Source organism: Asparagus officinalis, chromosome 3 (genome assembly GCF_001876935.1).
Source record: "Asparagus officinalis chromosome 3, Aspof.V1, whole genome shotgun sequence".
In the NCBI taxonomy this organism is placed as follows: domain Eukaryota; kingdom Viridiplantae; phylum Streptophyta; class Magnoliopsida; order Asparagales; family Asparagaceae; genus Asparagus; species Asparagus officinalis.
This window is the reverse complement of record NC_033796.1, coordinates 23,225,553-23,231,552: the sequence shown is the minus strand read 5'-3', so window position 1 is coordinate 23,231,552 and position 6,000 is coordinate 23,225,553.

Sequence of the window (6,000 nt, the reverse complement as noted above, 5' to 3'; positions counted from 1 at the left end):
CCCCACCAAGCTTCGCCACCTTGAGCTCTCCGCGCCGCATGTCCTCACCTCTTCGTTGCCGCCCAACACCCAACTACCCAAGCTCAGCTCGAACTCTCCACGACATCAACCTCGTCATCCGTCGTCCAGATCCGATCAGATTCGCCCACCTCAATGCTGTCGCACGCCATCTGTTCGATAATATGCCAACGCACATCCAGTTGCAGAACCGCCACCTTCTAGCTGCTAGTGAGCCCGTCGAAGCCCTGAGACATTCCAACGTCATTCGTAGGCAAGATCCCGAATCTCGATTATTTTATTTAAATTCTTAGTTTTATCATAAATTATTATGTGCAAGATCCCTTTACTTATTGACTCGCATTTCAATTTCTAGATCTGTTATGAGTTAATTAATTAGATTAGTCTGTGATATATTATTACCTGCGTAAGATTGCTTGACATGAATAGCTGTATGGAATCTTGTTGTTTTATCACCTAGTTTTTATCCAGTCGGAGAGACTGTACATGAAGATGACTCCTGTTAAAAGTATGATTTATAAGCGTGCTTCAAAACATGGCTATACTCACTCGACATCGATATCCTGATGTGAGGAGTCCCGAGTTTCCTCAATATCGATATCCCGGTATGAGGTTTCCTTGATTATTACTATTATAGTATTGACTAGACGATGCACTCTTGATCAGACGTGTTGTGGGTCACAGTTATTTTCGTAGTTTTACAGAAGTCGTTCCACAGTAACTTCGTGGCTAGTGCACGATATTTCATGTACAGTTGCTTAATTAATTTGACAAACATGGGGTTATAAAGGGTAATTGGACGGAGAATATAACACGTATATAAACGGGCACAACGCTTTCCTATTATCGTGATATCCTGAGTATTATATATATGAGCCAGAGGGCCAATACTTGACTTGAAGGTGCCCCCCGGATAAGTTTACGGGGACCCGATTATATACTTTAAAATATTCTTCTTCACGAATTCAAATAACATATAAAACAAGAATAATATGCTTGCGTACTTTATGGTGGACTTTGTTAGTTTTGTTGAAATGTGGACCAGTGAGTTGTGATAGGATGGCTAGTAATATGTTTTTGTCACTTGGATGATTATTGTTTCCTGTGAGATGTAGTCCAGTTGTATTCCTTTTCATATATAGATCAGGATTAATATTTAATTATCTAGAATTTGAGACATATGATATATACATGAGGGTTTCCTTTTTTGGATTATTTCGCTCGACGTACTATGTCTCTTGTTGTAGATTTTTAAGTATTAATTCCATCTAGTTGTATGACATTATTACTTGGATGATTATTCTGATCGTTTGCTGCATGATCGACTTGTTACTTGGTTGATTTTGTTGGATTTCCCGTTACATATTTCTTTGTCTTTTCAGTTATCGTATTAATTTCTACTTGGGTTTTCGTTCGTTCTTTCTTTTGTGGGGTCTTGCCGTGTGCCATGCACGCTGACGTACACCTGTTTTCTCTAGTGTACGTAAGACTTAGAGGAAGAACAGGTTCAGCAAGAGCCAGAGGATTCTCAGTAGGAGTGCCTTGCAGACATAGCAGAAGAAGAAGCCGAAGTCTAGTCGTCTCTTTTGTTATATGCTGGTTGCTTGATCGATGTATTTCATATTTCTTCAGTTTTCAGTTGTTCAATTTTGTATAAGGGCGTGTTGACCTGAATATTTTTATTTCTCGGATGATATTCATTTGTGATATGATATGTATTATTTTATTCTGTGTTGATCATTATATTCTCGCTATCTATGATCGTGGACCTGTGCCTTTGCATTATATTTATTTTTAGACGCTTAGCATATTAGGTTGAGGAGAAATATTTATTTTTATTTATTCTCCTTAATCTAATACGCCGCTAGCTTGTTCACGTTCCGATTCCTCGATATTTTGGAAAGCAGGGTGTGACAAAATGCGTCCGAGCTAGATAGAGGATATCAAAGAAGAACCAGTTGAACAAATTCGAAGATCAATGAGACCTAGAAAGCCGATCCTAAGTATGCTAATGCTACCATTATGGAAGATGTGAAGGAGCCATCTAGCTTTGAGGAAGCATATGAAATTGCTGAATGGAGATGAGCAATAGATGAAGAAATTCAAGTTCTATAGCAGAACCAAACTTGGGAGTTAGTGCCAAAGCCCAAAGATGTCAAACCAATCTTCTCCAAATGAGTTTACAAAGTCAAGACTCAACCTGATGGGTCGATTGAGAGATACAAAGCACATTTGATGGCTCTAGGATTCTCTCAATAGTATGGACTGGATTATGATGAAACGTTCTATCCAGTTACCAAGGTAATAACAGTTCAAGTTCTTCTAGCTCTAGCAGCTATCAAGAGTTGGAAGCTTTGGCAGATGGACGTGAAGAATGTATTTCTACATGGTGAGGTGGATCGAGAGATTTACATGGAGCAACCCATCGGATTTGAGAGTAAGGAGAAGGAAAGATATGTTTGCAAACTAAAGAAAACTATTTACGGACATGCTGGTCTATGTTGATGACTTAATCCTAACTGAAGATGATGAAGATAAAATCTAGAGAAGGAGGACAAATCTCTCGGCCAGGCTTCACATAAAGGAGCTTGGGGAGCTCAAGCATTTTCTCAAATTGGAGGTCGACCGAAAGAAGGATGAACTATTCCCTTGCTAAGAAAAATATGCGAAGGACATGCTGCTCAAGTACGAGATGTTCAATTGCAAGTCAATCTCAACACCGATGGAGACAAATCTGAGACTGTGTACACATGAAGAAAAAGATTTGGAAGATCCAACTATATATCAATAACTAGTTGGAAGCTTTATCTATCTCACGATGACAAGACCGGACCTTGTTTTGATGATGTTTAACAAACAATTTACTTCTAATGTTGTTTGTCTAGTATTTATGTTTTTCCTATGTATTATAGATAAACTACGTTGTTGGATGATGGATGGAATAGAGCTTCAACGATGATATCCAATGGAGGTTGGTGAAATTGTGGAGTGAAGCATCGTACAATTCAAGTTCAAGATCCAAGTTTAGCTTCATCCGCAACGTGTACCAAGTTGAGCTTAATTGAAGATCAAGATTGCTTGGGTAATGTAGTTTTAGATTTTATATTATGTGTGTTATATACTCTAAGCTCAATATCTATACACACACACTTATTGGTTTCTTCGTATATATATATATAGTTATATATATATATACATAAGTTTTGGTTTCTATGCATATATATAGTTATATATATACATACATAGTTTTTGAGTTTTTATGTTTATAATATGAAATCACATATTTCATATTTACTATTGCGGTTTTGAAAATATTGCATAGAATATGCAATTTTGTGAAAATATTGTATTCTTAGTTTGTAGACTTGAATATCAGTTTATACATGTTTTACTAAGTCTATAAAAACATTTCACAAAGTTTCAAAAGTTGGTTTATGTCAAAACATCAAAATTCAAGTATCTCATATTTTTATGTTTTGGATTATTTTGTAAAATGATGGTATTTTTCATTTGGGAAGTCCTTTTTGGAAACCAGTCATTGTAGCATGTTTATTATCATGTCTACAATTATTCCCCAAAGTTTTACATTTTTTGGAATTTATTTGATATTTTAAACAGCATTTTAAAATCAGCAAATCAGATTTTTTGCATATCAGTTTTCGGTCGACCGATCCGGTCGACCGCTCGTTTGTTCTTTCGTCAGCATGGTCCAGAGAGTTGGTCGGTCGCCCGGTCCGGTCGACCGAGAGCTCCATCTGTCGACCGCACCGGTCGACCGACGATGGTCCAGAACTGCTTCTTCATGTTTTTGCTCTTCGTCGGTCGACCGACGAAATTTCCGGTCGACCGACAATAGATCCGTTGCTTTTTCAACGACTATTTCCTGAGCTGTTTGCTGGGGCTGTTTTTGTCTTTTGTTAAGGGTTTTGACTGAGATTTAGAGTGGGTATAAATACCCTATTGCTTCTCTCTTTCAAAGGCATCCAAGAAGTTTTTAAACAAGTTTTAAATAAGGGTTTAAGTGTGTTTAAGAGTTTGTTTTGTTTGTGAAGAAGTTTTCACAAGTGGAGGAGATCATCTTCTTGTTTGGGCTCCAATCTCCATCTCTCCATCTTGTCTTCCATTGAGAAGTTTTCTAAACTCTACTCTAGCTTTCATTTATTATTTGTTAATTATCATTTCTATTAAAGCTAGTTTTATATTGAGTTTAGTTGATTTGATTTTATCTCATTGTTACACACACCCACTTTGAGCTTATTGTATTTGCATATATAGTATATTAGGGTTGTGAGAGATTGTAACATTGAGTTGTGCTTAATTGAGTTCTCATCTATTGTAGAGAACAAATTTATATTTGTTACATTGTGAGTATTGTAAGGTTTTCGGTGAGCTAGAAAACCGAGTGTGTTGTGAAGTTTTCGGTGAACTAGAAAACCGATTGTGAGGAGTGGCGTTGATCAGTGAGCGTTAAAAACCAATACTGTGAGGTGTAAACATTATTCGGATGAACGTAGAAAACCCGGTTGTGATAGTGGATTTTTCCCCGGGAGTGGGGAGCGGAGACGTAGGACGGAAGGTCCGAACTCCGTGATCACATCTTGTATTTGAGTGTGCCTTAGCGTTTATTTATACTTGTGTTTATAATTCTTGTTGCCATTGTCATTAGATCATTATTTATATGATCCACTATCTAGTTCATATTGTTTACCCTTGTATTAGTTTATATATCCTTGCATATATATTTCATCATATAGGATATATCTCATTGTTTACATTGCTTATCCCAGCTCATATATCTTGTGGTATTTCATACTTGCTAGGATAACTTATTAATTAATTTTAATTGGCATTTAATCGAATTAGATTAGCATAAGACCCTAATCACCCCCCTAGGGTCTAACAGTATCGTCACACAGTACACTATGTCAGGTTCACCTAGCATGAATGGTGTAGCTGAAAGACGAAACATGACTCTTAAGGATATGGTAAGAAGTATGATTGCTCATTCTTCTTTACCAGAGTCTCTCTGGGGAGAAGCACTAAAGACATCAACTTACATTCTGAATAGAGTACCAAGTAAAGCAGTTGCTAAAACACCTTATGAGCTTTGGACTGGTCGAAAGCCCAGTTTAAAGCACTTACATATTTGGGGATGTCCAGCTGAGGCAATGCCTTATAAGCCAAATAAAAAGAAATTAGACTCCAAAATAGTTAGCAGCTACTTTATTGGGTACTCTGAACGCTCTAGGGGCTATAAGTTTTATGATCCCACACTAAGAAATATTTTTGAGACGGGAACAACAACATTCTTTGAGGATGTTGAGTTTGGGGGGAGAAATAAGGTTAGAGACATTAGTTTTGAGGAGGAATTGGCTTCAGACCCAATCCATTTAGTTACTTTTGACAATATTTAGGTTCCTATACCTGTTGTTGCTCAAGAAGTAAATCCGGAACCTCAAGATGACAATGTTGAACAACTCCCTGTTCCAGAAGAACAAACTCAACAACCTCAAGAACTAGTGCCATTAAGGAGATCCACGAGGAAAAGAAAAATGCTATTCCGGATGATTATATTGTATTTCTCCAAGAACATGAGGAAAGTAATGGAATGTTGGAAGATGATCCAATCAACTTCCTTCAGGCCATGAAAAGTTCTAACTCTCAACAGTGGATTGATGCCATGAATGAAGAGTACAAGTCTATGCAAGACAATAAGGTTTGGGAACTTGTCCCATTACCAGAAGGTGCAAAACCAATTGGTTGTAAATGGATTTTTAAAACCAAGCGGGATGCAAATGGTAATGTGGAGAGGTATAAGGCACGTCTTGTGGCTAAAGGCTATACTCAAAAGGAAGGCATTGATTATACAGAGACTTTCTCTCCGGTTTCATCGAAAGACTCTTTCAGAATAATCATGGCACTTGTTGCTCATTATGATCTTGAGTTACATCAGATGGATGTTAAGACTGCATTTCTCAATGG